This window comes from Canis aureus, chromosome 11 (assembly GCF_053574225.1).
Source record: "Canis aureus isolate CA01 chromosome 11, VMU_Caureus_v.1.0, whole genome shotgun sequence".
NCBI lineage: Eukaryota > Metazoa > Chordata > Mammalia > Carnivora > Canidae > Canis > Canis aureus.
In genome coordinates, this window is record NC_135621.1 from 11,517,321 (window position 1) to 11,539,881 (window position 22,561).

Genomic DNA, 22,561 nt, shown 5'->3' on the forward strand with positions numbered 1-22,561 from the left:
ATTCTGATCCCATTCAACTGCTCTTCACATCTTCTCACCTTACCACAGACCGTATCTGCTGTGCTGCTGAGAGACCCACTGATTTTGAATGTAACAAGTCTCTACCTCCCTAGCACCCCTATCTCGCCACCAAATGATGAAAATGCATCGGTGAAATCCATTCATTTGGAATAAGGCATAAAAGGACTTCTGAGTGCCTTCTGGCAAACTGTAACATGAGGAGAGGATGCTTCCTGTCACTCTCTTTCATTTGGGATGGGACAACCCAGCCTCTGAATACAGCTATCCAGATGACAGGAAATTAAAGTTGCACTACTGGGAAATGAGATGCCCTGACGTTACTGTTAAAGGCAGGTGATACGTGAGCCTTTGTTACCAATCATCAGACATCACTTCCCACCCCAGGGAAATAATAGATGTGCTCAAGAAGCCTTTCAGCCCAGACAACTGTTTATAACAGCAAAGAAAATGCTGTGATAGCCTCCGACTTGATATGCCATCCTGGGAGGCAAATGAAATATCCAAGAAAACTACCCAAGATGTGTCAACTGCTTAAAGTCCCATGCAAGATTCCATGCCAAGTACTGGGAAAGGGGATTGCTCCCGGCTCCTAAGTAATGACATATCAATACAGAATAACAAAAACAACCATCTGGATCATTTGAAGGCATCTGAGCTACCTTCCGGCCAGTCTCCTGAGCAATTTCCTGCACTTGCTCTTTGTTTCTAATTCCCAGCTGAATTTATCATCCCATCCCCATCCTAATCTGCCCAGCACATTGTGGACCCTACAGGTAGCTCATCTGCGCCCTCAGTCATTTGTACCCTGGTGGCAAGATGTAACACTGACTCAAACACCAACCAGCAAAGAACCAAAGTGAAAACACAAATCATTAATCTGAATCTGCTTAAAACCACCCAGCGAAACTTGAAGCTTGATCTGGAGGCACTTAAATATTGGAAGAATCAATTTTATAGATCTGAAGGTATTATCTTTTTTGCTAGGCTCTGAAATGTCCTCCTCTACAGATCCTTATAATTTCAGGCCATCTTTAATTTCTTCCCTTTGTTGCCATAAAGCAGCTACAGAAGCTCCTGCTAATTTCTCCACTTGCTTACCACTGAAAGGAAAGAGAATCAGTAAAAAGCACCACTGCGTCCAAGAACAGAAATACAGAAAATTATTAATATGAAACAAATTACGTTTGTTTCAAACATGTTTCTTCTATTTTATCTTTTTATAAAGGGTGTAGCTGATTTATATTTCATTTAGAAACCAACTGCTTACATGAAGAACCAAGAACTGTGAAAGCTCTTTGGGAAAGAATGGAGAAAACCAATTAATAAATACACAGAACAATCAGCAGTCAACACTTTTTTAACACATACAGCTTCCTGCCTCTAGAACCACATCAACCCCACAACAATTTATATGGCGCAAGCCTTGCCCTGGGGGGGGATGAGGAAGTGTCTTTTTTTTTTTTTTTTTTTTTTTGCCTTTTTGCCTTTTTGCCTTTTTGCACCCAACCTCTTTAAAATCATGACTCCACGTTCTTAAGTCACTTTAGAGTAGAAAACAGTGGTGCCTATTTACAGTCTAACCTTGTGAGGGAATTCCACAACGTACTCATCTGATGTCTAATTTTCTCTTTTTTTTTTAATGTCTAATTTTCATCTAAGATTCCCAAACGTTGAAGGTTATGACAGAGGATTTGGGAATAGAAAGGTGTTGCAGGGACTGCAACTATCTATTCAATACCTTGTTTCATTTTTTCTTTAAAAGCGGGTCCCTATATTATTATAGGCAGCTATGTGCCTGGGTTGAAATCAAACAAATGAACAACAACAAAAAAAGCCACTGTAATTTCCAAACTCCCTTGTATTTAAGAGTAATTAAATATTCGAGAAGTCATTGACAGGCTTCTGAGAGAATGCTACAGAAAGGCTGAATCCGCTGGCAGTCTTCGCCCCCCCAGCTCCCACCTGGAATACGGGCCTGATGGCCAGCACCCCAGCAGTTACCTTGTGAAGGTGACACAGGAAGCCTGGCCTAGGAAGGTGGAACAAAAAGATGGAAAATGCTGAGCCACAGATGACTGTGCAGATATCATACAAGCCCTTAACTACCTACCTTAAGACTTTTTTTTGCATGAAAGGAAAACGAACATCTGTCTTAAATGTCTAGTATTTCAGGTTTCTATTACCAGCAGGTGAAATGAATCCTAATTGATACAAATAATTATTAGGTTGTTTGACTCCTTTTTAAGAAATTTTTTTAGAACACTGCACATTATTTGTTACATTGATAGCACCACTAATTCATGGGCCACAGCATCAGCTGATTCCTTGGGAATACCTGCCACCCTAGCTCAGCATCCACCATCATCACACCCTCCTCCTCAACGGGTCTCCCCAGCTCTCCACAAACCCTTATCCTCTTCCTAACCCTATCAAATACTCAGCAGATCTCATTTTTTACTTTAGGAAAAAAAAAGTAGAAATCCTCAGGTAAGGGCCAGCACACCTCCTTGTATCCAATCCTCAAATGTCCTTGTGTTTTTATGAGTCCATACAGGTTTAAAGCTCACATCTGGATTCAGAAAGACCTGACTGGAATTTCAGCCACTTGCTGAGAAATGCTGGGCAGTCCCTGACCCTAAGTTTCAACTCGTCATCTAGAAAATTATCATATCTGTACTTCATGAGCTTTTGAAACGTTAATTAAATGAAGTAAATTTTTAAGATATTTTAACACAATGCTTGGAACATAAGAAGTCACTGAAAAACACTGCTAGCTCATATTGTAATTAAGTCTACCCCATATCTGTCACATATATGACAGTGCAAAAAGCCTGACACATAGCATTAAACAAATTCCATTTAAAATCTAGTGAAAACCTCTCAAAAATAAATCAAGCCCACGTTGCAGGTAGAGAGATATATATGTGTCTGCACATCTATAATGTGTAATATATCCAGAGTTGTGCCATTACCAGACAGAGAGGATCACATACTCTGAATTCCTTTGTCTTCTCTAGGCAAAAAATAAATAAATAAAATAAATAAACAAAATTATTGAAATTTGGAATGAATAGAAATTAATTTGGCTGATTTGAACAGTGATCTTGTATTGGACCAACTAATTGCGAGAACATTGAGAGGTATCACAAAACAGATGCTTAGCTCCTAAGAGTCACCAGATAAAAATTAATACAGCAAGATAACAAACTTTTTCATTTGAAATTTAAAAAAATAATTATGTTATTAGAGACATTTCACTTTAAAAGGAGTGATGAAACTTTTGCTTTTCTAACAGATTTTGAGGAGTTGAGATTTGGGGCAGATAAAATTTCTAGGAAGAGGATGTAAGTAAATAAGTCCACAGGACTACAAGATGAGTCTAAGAAACAATGCCAAAAGGATTTTTAAATATCCAAGTCAGAGATTTTGTTTAAATAGCTATGTAAAGATCTCTACATACACACCAACGACCACAAGTGAAACAGAATGCACGAGAACCAATGAACCGAATGCACGAGAACCAATGAACCGGGGTCAGGGCAGATGGCCCAGCAGTATGCAAACTACTCAAACCTTCTAGGAGTCAGGTCAGCGATGACACACCAGGACACACAAAGTCTGTTGCAAAAGACAAAAGGCAGTAAAAACACATTCTCAAGTATAAGAAGTATAGTACACTACCCCTCCTACGTTATCTAGAAGAGTGAATGAACGTACAGTCCATTGTCATTTGCCTGAAGTTAGATGGAGGGAATACAGAATGTCAGGATTTCTAAACCCGGAAGACATCCTGAAAACCACACGTTACAGTCAAACCTGTTATGAGAAATTTTCTAAACAATAAAGAGAAATGGCACGAAAGTATGAATTATAATAAATTAATAGACTAGGTTTATTAGACATATTAATGTAGGAATGATGAGAAGAGGCAAATTGACAGACTCTATTCAAGCATAAGCAAATAAAACAGCATTCTCAAAGGAATGCCTCCTTTCTCAATGTTAGCAAAGTCATTACCTCACAATGTTCTTCTCAAGGAGTCACTGAGGAGTTTTTGTTGAAATTTCTCAGTGTTTTACGGTCAATGTTACCAGTTCCTCTGATAATAACTGCAGTCTTTTACATGGAATAATGTTCTCCACCACCTAAGGAGACTGCTACTTTAATTTTTTTTCCCTCCTATTCCAAATGGCCCATTAGCAAAATAAAGGTCTATTCAGGACTTGCAAGACCCCTGTAGCTCCAAGCCTGCCACTACCTAAAATCAAACTTTTAAAATAAGCCTGCTGCTCTCCATTATCCCTAATTTCTCACGTGGTCAAACTAGTGCAGTTCAGTTGAGAAACCTGAGTTCGATTTCCACCTCCACCCCTGACCCAGCCCTGCAATAGGAGGCCATCACCCTGCTTGTCCGAGCTCAGGTTTTCCATCTCCAGATTGGGACGGGTTGGACCAAGACGGTCTTTCCAGTCCTTTCCAAATATGCCATCAAACTATTCTATAATTTTAGACATCAATTTGCATACTTGGTTGGCAGGCCTTGAGGTTATTCACTGTCAGACACTAAGGAATCAATTTTGTTAGGTACAAAATCTATGCATCTCTGCTCCAAAGAATCAGACTTTTGACGTGGAATAGAGAATCAAAGCACATTTCACTAAGTTACATTTTTCCATTAGAAATACAGCTCTCCATTAAAATAACAAAGCTAATATTGCCACAAATCACACCACAAAAAGCAAAGAAAAAAAAATACGTGAAGGCACAGTTGGATATGAACTATTTAATCTAGTCATACTATTTTCCCAAATCTAATTAGAAAGCTCACCATTCTCTCATTCATTATTTATTTATTGAATATGTACTAGGTGTGAGGTGCTGTGCTAAATATTCCTGTCAAGTAAAAAGCTTCCTTCCACGTAGACATCACCTAACTTGTTCCATTACGTCAGGTCTCAGAGCTCTTTGGGCATCAGAAGTTCTTCATTACATGCTGACACCCTCCAAGTGAGAAAGAATTAATTTACCTCCTCAGGCTTCTTACCTTACAGAGAATCTTCCACCTATTTGAGCATGTGACTAAGCTTTTGTTGGACATGCTCTACTACTCCACTGTCCTTTCAGAAATCATTAATGATTTTGGTTCTGATAAACATTATTTCATAAGTATGTGTGGTGTGCTCACTGCGTGTCAAGCAGTACCTCAGGTGCTGGAGAATTCACTGGGAGCAAAGCAGTAGGAAAAGTTCCACTCCCAGAGAGCTTATCACTGAGCAGAAACTGATTAAAGGTGAATAAGATCAATGAGACATGACCCTGTGCTCTTGGCCATTCCTGTCACTAATATTAAGTGTTTATGTGACTACCTCATGGATTTCAGTTCTTGAAACACTGTGCGAACCCAATAAATATTTTCAAAATGAGACATTTCAGGACCTCTCTTTTTCATCAGTTTCTAAGGAAACTGATGCGCCTTAGAACTCGATTGTCAAAAAAAAAAAAAAAAGAACTCAATTGTCACCAGTAAAGAACAAACCGAACTTCTTGCTAAAAGATTTTTTCTAAAGACTCCTACCTTATAGGAGTGTCACGCACTATCTTCTCCTTCCTCTTCCCTAATGGAGCCATGACTTAAGTCAGGTTTTTCCCCCTCTTAGGGCAGCCACAGTCCTTAAGGGAAACCCATCCCATGCCCAGACCCAAGGCTAAGTCCAGATAGCCTACAGTTCCCATGCTCATCTCGTTAGCCTTTGTATTAATTGCTCAAGGGTGAGCATATGACCCAAGTTAACCAATCAGACTGGAGGAAAGAATGTTCAGTCTTAGGAGGAGAACAAGCCCTTTCTTTCACTACAGTTAAGGACAACCGCTGCCAGTATAGGTGATTATCTTGTGACCACGGTAGAAGCTAGCTTGAGAAAAAAGGTGACACATGGAAGGAAACAGAGCTGACATCCTAGTAAAATGGAATAGGGACTACCCTACTTCTGGCTTCTGGTTATGTGTGATAGTATCTCTGCTTATTGCTTATGCCAGTTTACGTGGGGTTATCTGTTACTTATAATTAAAAATATCCTGATATGATCATTGGAAGCCATTGGTTGAACCCCAAACCAGGGGAGAAGAAAATATGCTTTTGAATACATTATATTTTTTAATATCCAATCATTTTAATTTTAATTTTAATCATTTTATCCAATTTTTTAATGTCCAATCATAAGGACAGCATATTTCTTCTGAGACCCAGTTGGAAAATGAGGCATCTGTATACGGTTCTGAGGTAAAACAATATTTGCAACAAATAATTCATAAGGTGCTCTTCCCTCCCTCCAAAAGATATTTAATACTCTCCAGAACTCTCAGAAATACTTTGGTTTTGAAGTTCTTTCTCTGAATTGAAAGGAGCACCCTTAAAGGCAGTATGAAACAATCGACATTTGATTATTCATTCAGTCACAGAGGGAAAGAGGTTAACAATAAAAAACTCAAGAATGAAGAACTTTTAAAAGAAGAGTGGATCACAGACTTGTAGCTAAAAAACTTCGGGGTCTAGATTAATGCTTTTCAAACTTTTTTACTGACGTGCACGATGGAAGCATTTACCTGAGTACAGAAATAAAGTGGCCTGTGAAAAAGCATGAACATATCTTTAACATTTGACTTTTTAAACTTAAAAATGCAAGGGAAATTTGTGTTCTAGTGCATCATATTATTTACAAATAATTTTCCTCAAACCCTTAGTGAAACTGAAAGTGCAGAAAGTTGCCCAGTGTCTATCCTGTGGCTTTGGGTTGACCCTACTGACACACCACTGTGTCTCTCCAGGGGTAGATGGTGTACAGCCGTATGTACAAGCATACAGTTACTGACCATTACCCTCATGTCACAGATCAGAGAACTGAGGCCAAGACAAGTTTAATAACTTGCCCCAAGTTCTGAAGATCGTTATTGGCAGAGCTGAGAACAAAATCAAATTCATTCTAACTCTCAAGACCAGTATCCTTCCAAATGCTTCTTCCGATCGATCCCTGTATGAAAATGAGAAGAACTCAAACTACAAGTTCAGCTATAGTGCTAATCGAATTCATGAAGCTATGGGTCTTTCCTGAACATGCCTAGCTTCAGTGCCTTTGCATTTGCTGTCTTTCCTCTAGAAGGCTCTTTCAACTCTCTGCATGGATGGTTTCATCCCAGCATCCCTGTCTTAGCTCAAATGTCACCCCCTTTGGGAGGAGGCTTTCCCTAGCCATCCAACCTGAACTGGTTCTCCTGCCCCCGGTTAAGCTCTACCTTGCCAATCGGATTCATAGGCTATATCACAATATGAAATTATCTTACTCACATATTTCTCCCCTTGTACATCATTTGCTTTCCTCCCTCTTGAATATAAATCCCACAGAAGAACAGATCCTTTCTGTCTTGCTCATTGCTCCTACTACAGTTGGGGGATTCACACATGGAAGATGCTTGAAAGATGCTGTTTGATAGTAAATGAATACCGTGCACTCTCCCACCTCTCTACCTCTACCCAAACCGCCACATACTTGTAATGCCTTTGCTTCTTCACCTTTGCCTGCTCAAGTATTACCCATCCTAAGAATAACTCAAATCTGACAACTTTCAGGAAGCCTCCCCTTGTTCTATTTACCTGACTTGCTTATGAGGACACTGAGGACAGGGACCCTGTCTTATTCAAACATTAGTATTCCCAGATCCCAACACAGGGTGAACCTCTAAACTCAGTCCTTGCCTTCAGCCAGCTGCTCATTTGACCTTCTCATCTCGGTGCCCTTTTTCACTATATTCTAGAAGATCATTGTTCGGTTATCCTACTCCTAATTGGCTCTATTTTCCCTTATGTCAATTCTGTTCCTTACATACTCCAATGCAAATCTGAATCCTGTCATATCACTTGTGTTTTTTCCCTTGTCATTTTTTGCTCATCCAGGTTCTGTTTTCCACCTCAAAGCATTATTTCCTCTGAGCTTTATGCTCTTTCACTGAGATTCTCTGCCTCTTTGTACCCAAGGTAGGATGTCTGTTATTCAAAATAGTATGCTATTTCCTGTAACAAATCATATTCGAATGTCCTCTCTTCCTCTGATTCTTCAGCTTGAGACTTCTTTCCTTTAACCTGCACCATTATATTGTGGGCTATAAATTTAGGGGTCCCTGTGTTTTCAACCTAGAAGGAGGGCAGTTCTATCCAGATACTATATTGACCAAAGAGATAATTCAGAGAGCTCTTGGCCCTCCTCGGGGCTGTCTGCCAGGGAGCAAGTCTCATCTCAGATGTAAAGCAAAGGGAGGATTGATGTACAAGATCTAACCTGGCTCTAAGGCTCTAGGCTAATTCAGAGTAGCTCTAGTGGACCTAGGTATTGGAATCTTCTCCTAGTTCTGGAGCTCAGAAGACTAGGAAAAATCACAACAACCAGCATGCACAGGGTAAAAATTTCCTAAAATGCAATGCACCCCCCTCCAGGTCCCTCTCCATTAAGTTCTGCCTTGTTGTTTCCTGAATTCACTGCCTTCAAATGGACACTGAAAGTGGATGGACCAGAATTAAAGTGTCTTAACAGGAAATCGAACAAAAGGAAAAAGCAAGGGGTCAGGAAACCTTAAACACTGCTAAATTGAAGGACCAGAGAAAGAGGGAGAAAGAAGCAGCAGTCAGAGGGCTAAGCAGTAACTATGTCATTCCACAGAGATGACTTGAGGCAGAGGGAGCGCTGAAATACTGCAATGGGGTAACCATCAAAATCAATGATTTCATCTAGAAAAAAGAATGAATACTGCATGATTAGGAGGCTCCTGATGTCCTTGAGATTTTCAGAAGGATAACAAAAAGCATCACTCTGGCAGGTGATTAAGCAATGAGTAGAATGATGAAGAAAGGGAAACCAGGGCTTATTGTGGAAGAAGCCTGACAGTGAAATACAGGGGAGAAATAGAGAGTAGTCATCGATTTTAATATTTTAGGAGAGATGTTAAAATCTGCAAGCACTATTTAAATCTGTATGTAAAAGTAATTGTCCTAATTTTCTTTTTTTGGAAGACTATCATGGGCTTAGAAAATAGTGAGTGTAACCAGTAAGCACATCTTTTTTTTTTTTTTAAGCACATCCTTTTTAAAATAAAAGGACACCAGAAGAATGAGGGGGAGAATTCCATCTCAAAAATTAGAAATCTGAGAATATTGGATAAAATATCAGTGAAGAAGGGCTCCATGAGCTTTCTAACACTGCACCCCAAAATTTCTTCCTTAATTCTGCTAAATCACCATGGAATTGTTGGACTACTATTTTTAATATTTTGTTAAATTGTTATACAGCCCCAATATCAACAATAGGTTATATGCCAAATTCTAAAGGCTTCCTACAACTAAATAAAACAGTGAATTTGTATATAGTTTGCTAGCTAGACATTACCACACCCACTGAATAGCAAGATTACTGGAGAACAAAATATATGTATTTTTATAGGTGAAGACAAATCCTTTAATACTTCCTTTCATATCTTACCTTCTGAAAACATCAAAAAGCTATTCTTTTCAACCACAACCCAGCAAGAGTACATGAAAACACAAAGGCTCTTAGCCACAAGCAAATTTGGTAAAGGCAGTGGAACCCAAGAACTAGGAGTATTGCGTGCCTCCATTAAAATCTGCAACCCCAAAGGGAGCCTCATGAGGATTCCATCCATCCAGGAGCAACACAAGCACAAACTAGCAGACATTCACCCCATTAGTCTAACCACCTACTGGTACTTAATTGTTTTTACTTCATTAGTCATTTGAGAAAGGTACCAAATTGGAAACTCTACCACTCTAAGAATTAATTCTCGCCCCAGAAATGAATCATCAGAAAGATCCAGCAACTGCTTAAATATTTTAACTTTTAGAGAGATTCATTCAGGGGCACCTGTGTGGTTCAGGCTATTAGGCATCAACTCTTGATTTTGACTCAGGTCACGATCTCAGGGTGGTGAGATCGAGCCACATGTTAGGCTCTGCTCTGGGCATGGAGCCCACTTAAGATTCTCTGTCTCCCTCTCCCCACCACCAACTCATCTCTTTCTCCCTCTTTTTCTCCCTCAAAAAAAAAAAAGTAGGGGGAGGGATTCGCTCAAATAAATATTTATTGAGGACCCCTATATACCAGGCTTCGAGACTTAAGCAAATAGAATCGTTAGGTGAACATTGAATTGAATCTCTTAATCAAGTGGGCAGAAGAATAGAGATTATATATACTAAAGAAACAATATCTAAGACATTAGCTCAAAAGGCTAAAATCAGAGGGAGAGAAAGACTCATAGATTATCCATGTGGTTTAGGGGCAGTGAGCCTAGCAAGGGATGATATTATTCCTATAGGCTACAACTTTCATTTTTATTAATAATCTTTCCTCCGTGTGGCATCCTTTAGCCTTTAGTCTAATCTTTCTTCTGGATTTTGAGAAGTATCCAGAAGTATCCATGTTGGCTGAGCGTAAGTTTCCAGAACAAATTTACTTTTGATGATCTGACCTAACCTTTTTTTTTAAGTAGTCAATACAAGGTACCACTTCTCCAATTTAAAGGCATGACCAAGATAGTAGCTCTTCCCAGAGGAGCTGCACAAGGGTTCAGGATCATCAACATGTTAATTCTCCAGAGAAATCTACAATAAAAGATGAGATCACCGTATGTAATTAAACTAAAAATAAATTCTGTCTTATGTTATATGGAAATGACTGCTGACATTTTCCCCAAACATAACTCTAGTCTTAGGATAGCTTAGCTCAGCTTAGCATTTTGTTGGTTTTAAAATTCACTTATCATATTAAACACATCGTATCTATTATTTACTTCTTCCCCTATGCACTTTCACCAGGGTACTCATCTTAGTTTCCACATGTTTGGTTCATTCAACAGAAATGAACTGAGGCCCTACTAGGTACAAGCCACCGTTATAGGCTCTGAAGACACCATATTGAAACGAAATGAAGAAAGTGACATCTCTGACCGCTTGGATCTCATGTTTCAACGAATGGATATACCAATGTTCCACCTACAAATATAGTGTGGCAATGTTTATTCATCAAAGTGAAATCTGCCCCCCTTCCGAAATCTTAGAACTATTTGAACAGTATCAGGGATCCAAACATGTCACTAAGCAACTTCTATTCTGCACAGTATTAAACTACAGCCCAGACCTAAATCTTACCAGATTCATATAATATTCCTTGAGCTTTTTTTCTCCTTACAGCAGTTTGCTCCCTTGCAGACCTTGTTACCTTTCACAGATGTCTTCTTTTTCCATTCCTAACCCCACCACCATTCCCCCAGCAGTGCCACTCCTTGTCCCAAAGTGAACTAACATGGCCCCTGTTGGGTTTGCCTTCTCCCGTAAGAGCACCCTGCTCTGAATGGTGCTTTCTTGTCCTTGAGCTCATCTTCTAAAAGATCTCCAAGATCTACTTACTGTGGCATACAAGGTGATCACTTCTCATCTTTCCAGGTCACTTCTCAACAAGGTACCTTCTATTTCACAGAATTGCTTTTGTTTCCCCATTGCAGCTCCATCTCACCTCCAGGTCTTGGCTCATGCTTAACACACGACCTCGCATCGGCCACACTCCACCAGGCAAAGCACTTATTCATCCTTTCATACTTAGTTCAGGCAGTACCTCCACCAAGAAACTTTCTCTGACCTTTGTATCTCTCCTCCCTGGGGGCCCTTCAGTTCTCTTCTTCTGTGCTCGCACAATACAGAAGAAAAAAAACCCCAGTAATTCAACCTACAGTGCACTGTAATCATCTCACAGGAGACCTGAAAGGGGCAACAGAGTCCTGGTCATGTCTGGGGACCAGTGTCTCACACACTGCCTTGCACACGGCAGACACCAAAAGGCATGTTCCCTGAATACATGCTTGAACATATTTAAAAAACATACTTCGACAGACTTTTAGAGTAAAAATAGCAAATGACAAGTTACCAAGTATCCCCTCCACCAAAGAGTATTTCTCCACTCGATCTAATGTTTGTCTTCTTTTTATAATTTGTAATAGAGTTTTATGGGCAGCATAGAAGAAAGGGAAGGACATTTTCGTAGCTTTCAGTGAGTGAAGTTTATAATGTTTTTCTTCTTTTGCAACACAAGCTGCCTATGTACGTAGCTTTTTGTTCTAACTAGATATGAAACACAAGCGAATGCTTGTTTAAACTTGAAAAATCCTACAGGGATCATGGAAGTTGATAGAGGAAACACAGTAAGCAACTGAACAAATATTTGTTATGAGATTTACCCTCTGCCCAGGAGACACCAGAAAGAACTTCATTAGCAAAGATCTTCCTTCTCCTATGAGGTAATGAAAAGGGAATTGTCAGAGCCCTCAAGCAGGAGTGGGTGACATCAACTTTATCCTGAGCAATTTAAATCCATCTCCAATGCCCTGTCCTCCAGAAGAGACCCAGAGGAAAGAGATGAGCTCACGCGTGCTCATTTACCAGGACTTTATGCCCCTCTAACTCAAAGATGAACTTCAGCTCTGATTGTGGCTATGCCCCTCCGAGTCAGGAGGTTTCTGGCCTCAGCTGCTTCCTTCTTATCTCTGGGTCGGCTGTATTGTAGGAAGATTCATATGTCAAATTATTTTTGAATTGCTGTCTGTTGTATAATAAAGAATGTGTCTGGTCTCTGTCCCAGGTTCCTGGGACTGAGTTTCTAAATTTGGAATGGAGAGGCAGGAATGTCCTTGTTATTCACAGTAGGTCCTCTGACCACACCAGGGTTTATGTTAATGAAGCGGCTCCAGGGGGCCCTGGGACAGCTACAGGAGGCGGGCAGCCAGTGTAGAAAGGCCAACGGTGGGACGAGAGGGTTGGGACCTCGAGCCAAGGCTCTGATGAGCTTCCTGGTAGGTGATCACATTGATGTGTCTGGAAGGCAATGTGTCCTGATTCCAAAGCGAGAGCACGTGAAAATTCTGTGTCCAAGATCCTTCCAGACCTTGCCCTATATGTCTTTTCATTTGGCCAGTTCTGATTTGTCTCCTTTATAATAAAAATGTAACTATAGGTGTCATGCTTTCCTGTTTTCTGTGAGTTGTTCTAGTGAATTATCAAACCTGAGGCGGTTGAAGATATCCTGAATTTATAGCCAGTTAGTCAGAAGTGCCAGTGGCCTGAGGCCCCCCAAGTTTGCAGCTGGCATCTGAAGTGAGGGAGCCTTGAGGACTTTTGTCCTTAACCCGTGGAATCTCCTCAGGATGGTTAGCATCGCAACTGCACTACAGTATCACGCTCTCCTGCTATGGCAGCCACATGATCACCATCTTTATTCCACATGAATACAAAGTGCCAGGCCTCGTGTCAGAGGACCTGGGTCCAGAGTCAAACCTGGCATTGTATAGCCCTGTGATCTTGAACAAGCCACATAACTGCTCTGAGTATCAATGTTCCCATCAGGGAGAGGAGCTGGACTCAGGGGCTTCTCCATTTCTCAGCTTCACACTGCTCCCAGGAGGCCTCAGTCTGGAGAAGCCAATGAGCACTTTTTCCTCTGAATCATTTTCATCTGTAGACTTCTTTTATGAGCAATGGTTTACAAGTGGGTTTAAGGTCTTTGCCCTTGCTGTTCCCTCTACCTGGAACACCCTACTCTCAGAGATCTGCATGCCTTACCGCTAACTTTCTCCAAGGCTTCCCCGCCCAAATGTCGTGGTTCTCTTAATCCTCACTGGCCAGGTGACCTATAATCTAAAACCCATCCGTGACACTTGGTCACTCCCTTCTCTGCTTTATCTTACTCCATGACATTCATCATGAACTAATATACTATATATGACAATGGCTTTTTTCCCTTCAAATCACTATATCATTTGTTGTATCTTTAAAATATCACAAATAGGGATCCCTGGGTGGCTCAGCGGCTGAGCATCTGTCTTGGGCTCAGGCTGTGATCCTGGGGTCCGAGGATCAAGTCCCACATCGGACTCCCTGCATGGAGCCTGCTTCTCCCTCTGCCTCTCTCTCTCTTTCTCACTCTCTCTCTCATAAATAAATAAATAAATAAATAAATAAATAAATAAATAAATAAATACAAATAAATCTGAAAAATCATCTAGCATATTGCTATTTCTGTATCAACTGTAACTAGACAACTTAGACCTTACTCATTAGCCTGAACTGTTCCTTTTTCAGAAACATAGACACCATCCCCAAATTTTCTGATATCCTTGTTTTTAACTGTTGTGACTTGCTGAATCAACATAGCTGAGTTCAATACATTTCATTCAAGAATTAACTTAAACTCTTGGCTTGAGATACTGAACAAGCAACATCTGGCCTCATCCACACCCTGCAAATGTATTTTTCACCCAAGAAATTTCAGATTTCAACAAGAGAACCAATCTCCTGAGTAACACCGTGGATGAGGCACACACAGACATTCATTGTGTAACAGATGCCCAGTGTAATGCCCTTGACCATGGTCTATACAGGACTACAGAGAGCGCAAAGAGTAGCCAGCTCTCTTCTGTTTCCCACCATTTGTCACCTCGGAGGTTCTTCTTTTTCTTTGCAAGGAGACTGAGTTCTACATTGATGTGATTGAAGTCTCTTCACAGGGTTCCTCTAGGGCCCTTCACAGTAATGGTCTGTCCCTTCAGCGTGATGTCGACATTTTCGGGAATGTTGATAGTCTGATTGCTGAGGATGGTCTTTATTTTTGCAGTAGATGTGGCAGAGAGAAGACAAAGGCTTCTTTCTCATCTATTTTTTCAGGAGAATGGAAGCTCCATGAGGGCAAGGACCTTTGCTGTTTGTCCACAGCTTTACATTCAACATCTAGAAAAGTGCATAACCAATAGCTCACAAATGAATATTAATAAATATTTCACAAATGAATCAAGGATTAGCTTTTTTGAGGTCAGGTAGGCACAGCAGCTTAATTAAGTAATCCACTTGCTCATATCTGAAATAAATGTAAAAGTTACTCCCCCACAGTTGAGAATGACTAGGAGCAAAGGTATGGTATAGGTAGTAACAGAACGCTAGGAACTGTGGTCAGAGAGAGGAGCTTTGGAGGTTAAGAGATCTGAGGGATGATAAGGATCAAAGAATGGAGACGATGATGACAGGTCAAGTGGAAATGACATAAGACACAGAGAGAAAGAGAGAGAGAGAAAGATCACAGATACTAGAATCTACAAAGATGACAACACGGAAAGGAATGGGGATACTGTAAAACAACTGATGCCTCAGTAACTCTGAAAAGTGAGAAATTATCTTCTTGGTCCCAGATAAGTTTATGGAAAATGGGTGGTATAAGAGAGAGGCTCTGAAATATTGAGAAATTTCATGGGAACAAGAGTTTAAACTGCCCAAAATGTAGCCACTAGACACGAGAGGCTAGTAAACACTTGAAATGTGGCTAGTCTGAACTGAGGCGTGTGTGTTGTAAAAGTGTTGAATGAATGCCACACTTGAAAGACTTATTGTGAATAAGAAAAGTAACACATATCATTAGAAATGTTTATGTTGGGGGTGCCTGGGTGGCTCAGTCCATTAAGCATCAAACTCTTGATTCCAGCTCAAGTTGTAATCTCGGTGTCCTGGGATCAAGTCTCATATCAGGCTCTGGGCCAGGCCTGGAGCCTGCTTGGGATTCTCTCTCTCCCTCTCCCCCTGCCCTCCCCCAACAACTCATGCCCTCTCTCTCTCTCTGAAGGGGAAGAAGTGTTTATATTAGCTACATGTTAAAATAATTTTTGGATATATTAGACTAAATAAAATGTATAATTAAAATTAACTTCGCCTATTTCTTTTCACTCTTTTTTTAATGCGGCTAATAGAACATTTAAAATTACATATGAAGGCTAGTATATTTCTATTAGTAGCATCAGTCTAGAAGTGTCCATGGGTGTATGAAGAATTCTGTAGGTTTGATATCAGCCTCTCTGGATATGGAGAAATGAAAGAAGGCACGACCCTCATTGGAGAAGTTTTCTAAAGAAGTGGTGTCTTCAAAGGAAGGCAAAGTTTTAATCTCAGGGAGGAAATAAAGATTGATTGATTGATTGGTTGATTTTAGAGAGAGAGGGAGAGAGAGAGACCAAACTGGGGGAGGGAAGAGAGAGAAACCACAAGCAAACTCAAGAGCTGAGTTCAGAGCCCAATACAGGGCTAGATCCCAGGACCCCGAGATCATGACCTGAGCCAAAACCAAGAGTTGGCCACTCAACTGACTGAGCCACCCAGGCACCCCATCTCAGGGAGAATATAAAATGATTATTTGAAAGAAAGGACATGCTAAAGGTGTTAGCTGACACTATGGCCATAATCATATTGCAATATATAAATGTATCAAATCAACATGTGGTTCACCTTAAACTTGCACAGTATTATATGTCAATTATAGCTCCATTTAAAAAAAAAAAAGAAGAAAAAAAAAAGTACAATTTATGTATTAGCGGCAGACTGGCATGTGTAAATCACAGGAGAGGTAGAGACTCTGAAGTTCAACTACTCCGTGCTAGTTCCAAAGCCAAGAGCACTTCCTTTAGTCAAGACCAACTTTCCTTTGGGAGATGGGTTGGATGAATAAGTCATCCAATAATAATGCAGTCAACAATCAACAAACACTTATTAAGGACTTAATACATCCTGGGCTCTAGGGATCTAAAAAATGAATAAGCCCCTGGCTTCAAATTGTTCTCAGGCCAGTAGGAGAGACAGGAATATGAAAATCGATAAATTCCAATACATTTCCTGGCAAATACAGTAATTGAGTATAAACTAGGCCTTGAGGTCAGAGCCAAGAATGAGATGTACACAGTTTAAGTCCTGTGTGCCATTTCAACTAGGGCACACAATGTAGAAATAGCCCATCAGCACAATTTTAACTCTAGCGACAAAAGGGTCATGTCTTCTTTTACCTAAAAACATTAAAGCTTTTGTCTGGGGAAAAAAATAAGACTTTTGCAGATCTAAAGGGAAAATAACTGATAGTTTACAAGTTTACAAATGTACTTCACACTCTCTCACTTAAAATGTAACTATACTTTATGCAGAAATTTTAAAAATACCAGGGCACTGGGGAGCTCGGTTGGGTGTCTGCCTTCAACTCAGGTCATGATCTTGGGGTCCTGGGATCGAGCCCCATGTCTGGCTCGCTGTTCAGTGGAGAGTCTCTTATCCCTCTCCTTTTGCCCCTCCCCCTGCTTGTGCTCTCTCTCTCTCTCTGTGAAATAAAATCTTAAAAAAACACTTTAAAATAAACTTTATATATATAAAAAATATATAAAATATATTCTGCAATATTATTTTCAGATGTCTTTATATAGAACAAAATGTGCATGTAACGGCTACCTGCTTCCACTGTCTTAGGATGTCAGATGCTTACAGAGGAGAGTAATATTTCTTTCATTTTCCTGTTTTCCCTCAAAGATTATAATACAGTTTGTTTGGTATAGTCAGTTTCCAAAGGTATAAGAAACAGCAAAATCTCCTTAAAAATCTCCCTTTTTTAGAAAAAAATCAGCATGTGTATACCATTTTTGGCTCTCATTTTTTTCAAAGGCACCACAGTAAAGGTGAAGATAACTGTGGGTAACAACCAGAGTGTGTGTGTGTGTGTGTGTGTGTGTGTGTGTGTGTGTGGTATGTGTGTGTATTGGGGAGGGGTGTTGCACATTCATATTTGGGGCAAGAACTGATCATCTCTGGAGCTCATCCTGGTTAGGACAGACTTGTGGCAGAAACAGAGGCACTGGGCAGTAGAATCAGAGAAAACTTGGGATCCCTGGGTGGCTCAGCGGTTTAGCACCTGCAATCTGCCCAGGGCGTGATCCTGGAGTCCCAGGATCGAGTCCCATGTCGGACTCCTTGCAAGAAGCCTGCTTCTCCCTCTGCCTGTGTCTCTGCCTCTCTTTCTCTCTCTGTGTCTCTCATGAATAAATGAATAAAATCTTAAAAAAAAAAAGGAAGAAAGAAAGAAAGAAAGAAAGAAAGAAAGAAAGAAAGAAAGAAAGAAAGAAAGAAAGAATGAATCAGAGAAATCTAGATCCAAATCTCACCTCCATGGCTTATTGAATTTAGAATCTTTGGAATGTTAATCAACATCCTAGAACTTCAATTTCATGGAGGCAGTGTGCTACACACTCGTCAATTCTGTGAAAATAATATAAACATTCTGGCACACAGTAGGTGCACAATCAGTGTTTGTTCTCCATTTCTTCACTTTCCCTCCTGGTTGTGGCCAAGTATCCCCAAAAGGACAAAATTACATCAATTGGCATAGTGGGCACTATTGTCCTAAAGATGTCAGTGCAACCTGTGAAGGCAGTCAACCACGTCCTGTGTATTAAAATGGAAGAACATGTTTCCAGAATAAAAATGTCATTAATTTCTGTTAAAAATTAACTGCTTCTAGCAAAATTAATCCAAGCTAATTGAATAGTCCTTGAGAAGCAGGCAAATCATCCTGGCCATCACAGACTATTGATTCAGTTTCTACAAAGCTAAAAAGCAAATTATAGAGAGTTGTGATGAGAATCTTCTCCTTATCAACATGAATAAAGGCTCATAAACATCACCCTGTAAATTCCAACCATCTAAAATTCAACAGAAGGAATAATGTCTTAAAATAACCCTAAAAAGGGTGTGTTTTTATCAGAAAAATTGCTTGCCTTAAATATTCCGTAGAAAGAAATATAAATTTACTTTTATTTAGTAAAACTTTCCATATATGATATCAGAGTCTCCTTTTTCATTTGAATAAATACAATCCCCACCCCCCAAAAAAATGTTTCTTTTTTTTTAAGATTTTATTTATTTATTCATGAGAGACACAAAGAGGAGAGAGAGAGAGAGAGTGACAGGCAGAGGGAGAAACTGGCTCCATGCAGGGAGGCTGATGTGGGACTTAATCCCGGGACCCCAGGATCCTGCCCTAGGCCACCCGGGCCGCCCCAAAAAAAAGTTTCTAAGGAAAACAATAATGTATTGGCTTAAAGCACAATGCTGAGTCCAGTCTTCAGTGAAGAGGCCACTTAATTAATGTGCAGTAAAAGCAATCGCACCTTAACAACATGCTAAGACAAGATGGTACATGAATTCATAGGATTTTTTAAAATAATCCACTCAGGATAGGTAGAGCCAACTTTGTGAATGAGGAGACCCTGAGAGGGCGACTTGCCCAAAGTCACACTTCCTAAGTGGACTAGAAAGCACACCAGCTGATTCATCGGCCCCCACCTTTAAAATCTTAGCATTTGAACCCCCCACGGAGGTTATTTGGTCTCAGTCTCTCAGGTGACACAGGAATCCCATCAATAACATTCTTGACACGTGGTTATTTGGTCTCTGGTTAACAGTTCCAATGACTCACTCATTTTATAAGGTCACCATTGTCATTTCTGAAATGTCTTCTTTACAATGAATCTAAATCTTCTCCCCAGTTATTTTTATCCCTGGGTCCTGAGCCACACAGCACATGACTAATTCTTACTCCGTAAAACAGCTGGTCCCCCCAGTGCTCTTTGGATTTCCAGGCTAAACATCCCTTCTACTCATATGGTTTTATCATGAGGTGTTGCTATGGGCATCATCGAGGTACCATATCTGAGAACCCTTGCTCATTTCTATCTTCCCATCTCTTCCCACCTTTTGATTTTCATTTTATACCACCCCGAGGTGTTTAAAACAGAATCAAAAATAGGCTGATCAATAAAAGGACGTAAAATTAAGTGAAAACCAAAAATAGGCTGATCAATAAAAGGACGTAAAATTAAGTGAAAACCAGTCGCAAAACCATGACCTTCTTCAATTAATGATCTTCCTGAAATAATCTGGCACTCTTCAGTAAGAGAATTTATCTAGAGAATCTAGATCTGTAACAATCAACAGAATTATCAAATCTCTTCACCCTTTACAACCATGACCTTCCTCAATTAATGATCTTCCCGAAATAATCTGGCACTCTTCAGTAAGAGAAGTTATCTAGAGAATCTAGATCTGTAACGATCAACAGAATTATCAAATCTCTTCACCCTTTACATTCAAAGACAGAATTCATCCAACCACTTATACAAGTATTTAATGAGCACCAACTACACACCATGCCCTATACTAGGCTCTATGGCAAATCCCACCAACAGAAGAATCAGTAAGACAGACTTTCTACACTGAAAAGGGGTATAATATTATTATTGAATAACTTTCACTGAGCCTTTACTGTGTGTCAAGCACAGTTCTACATGCTTTCATGGATTTTTCACTTAGTCCTCACAAGGACCATAGGTAGGTGTTATTGCAATCATTACCTTTTGTGTGTGTTTTGTTTTGTTTTGTTTTCAATCATTATCTTTTGATGAAAAAACCAAGTCCCAGATATCTTGGGGAATTTACCCAGGTCTCCAAGCCAGTAGTACTGCCACCAGAGCTTCAGGCAAGAATTTCAAAGTAAGTAGTTTCCTCCTTTTCCCAGGCTTCTCTTTTTATTTTTCCTTTCAGCTTCTCTATTATTTCCTGGCCACTCCAAAGTCTTTGCTAATGCTAAGTAATGTGAGGTTTTCTTCAGTCACAAATTTATATTAGTTTGTAGATAACTACCAGGCATAACACTACTACTTTAGCTCTTCCTGCTTTTTTTTTTTTTTTTTTGACTCAAGTCTTCTCCCCTGTACACAAAATGACCAAGGTCAGCAGAAGGGCATTTCAACTTTGACTTGACACTTGACCTGAACAGTGAGGTATGTTTTAAATAGTCTGGGGAAGAGGGGATATATTATTGCAGAGTATCTGTCACTAACCATGCCTGACATCCTTCATTTGATGCAATCCCTGGTAAGAAAGGCAGATCAGAATAAGCAGGGTGTGCTGTGACACCGAAGACTTCTTTTACAGATGGTGCTTCGTGAGCGTGTGGGTTGGTAAAGAGGGGCACAAATGTGAAACTTCAAAGATTCCTCTGTTGATAATTTTGTCCTATAATCTTACCCAGAAATTTTCCATCTTCCTTGTTGCCACATCTAAAATGAACTAATCCTGGATTTCCCTGGTTAATGCCCCATCTGAAGGCCAATTAAGGGTTGAGTTGGAGAAGGGAAGGACAGAGTAGAGAAGGCACAGCATACCCAAAGGCCCCAAGATGGGTGGAGAGGTTCTGGGGATTCCAGGAACAAGCACTAGGTTGGGAAGGAAAGAGGGAACATGGTCAAGAAACAACTGTCTGATGAGAGGATCTTTGAGTGACACGAGGAACCACAGTATATGTAAAAACATAACTGATATTCATAAATTAATTTCCTCTATGAAGTGTTATATAGGCATTGGAGACATCTTTATTACAAAGATAGCATCACAAACATTTGGGGTTTAATGTTATCTATATCCCTTTTCTGTGAAATTGCCTTAGTTCATGACAGATGCAAAAGGAAAGCAGCATGCAGGTCCCTGACGTTTTAAAAGGGAAGCAGCATTGCGGTAAGTACATTTATAGATCATTCTGTCGGTGAATTTTCATTTGATAGATATCATAATCATCTTTTTTAATTTGGGGGTCATAATCCATTTACAAGGTGTTCTGCTTCGTGTGTTTTGTTTTTTTCATTAAAAAGGATCTTCACTGATCCCTAAAAATGACACAGAACTAAAAACCTACTGAAACTGTGGGAGAACCTAAATCAATATATATTCTTAAAGTTTCCTTTGTAATCATTTAAGGCAGGCAGCTGGGTCCTCTCTAACACCCTCATAGGTTAAGTATTTATTAGGGTTCACTTTGACCCAGGTAATCTGAAAGAAAAAACTAGTAGTGTTGAAATCTATCATCTTCAATCTTTCTCTAATACCCTGAGATGATTAATAATCCCAATCTCCAGGCTTTCAAGGGTTACTGTGATGTTACCATGGATTCTCCTACTTGGAGCTTCAGTGCCAGAGGTGATCAGATGCTTTTCTCCACAGCAGACAGAAAGGATGTAGAGAAGCTGTGGTGCTGGGGAAGAGCACTCCCTTCCCTAGCTCAGGCAACTCATTTACCCCTCAGGCTTTTGATCTGTTAAAGAGGTTAGACTCTATAATCTCAAAAGCCCTCAAATGCTATGCTTCTATGAATTGTGAAAGACTTGGTTTTCTTCTTTATACAGTTTTAGCATGACAGAGAGCCTGACCCTGAGGCTACTATAAAAAATCTATCTTTCCCCTGTAAAAGGCTATGTCCTTTTAAGTAAATGTGATATATAGCTGGAAATTGGCATCAATAAAGTACTGATTCATTTTAGTGAGAACACTGTACATTTTCAGTGGGGCACTCTGCTGCACAGAGGCCACTGCATCTACTCTAGGCATTGAAGAGGAAGGAGGGGGGGCACTTCTGCAAGGCAGCGTCAGTTACAGAACTCCAAGATGGGCAAGAAAGTCCCATGAACTGATGAGCTGATGGGAGGAGGAGGGATAGATGACCAGAGAGTGACTCAGAGGGTCAGAAGGGTTAAGGTAACTGGTTTCTCCTGGACTTCAGGGCCCCAGATGTCACTCAGAAGGCTGCCATTG

At 40.1% G+C, this 22,561-nt stretch overlaps 1 protein-coding gene and 1 pseudogene across 2 annotated transcripts in view; both read right to left on the bottom strand.

The window, feature by feature from the left end:
* Positions 1 to 22,561, bottom strand: part of GRIP1 (glutamate receptor interacting protein 1) — a 664,081-nt gene that overhangs the window by 516,339 nt on the left and 125,181 nt on the right. The gene's annotated exons all lie outside the window — the stretch shown is intronic.
* On the bottom strand, positions 14,175 to 18,087 carry LOC144323127 (large ribosomal subunit protein uL6 pseudogene; annotated as a pseudogene).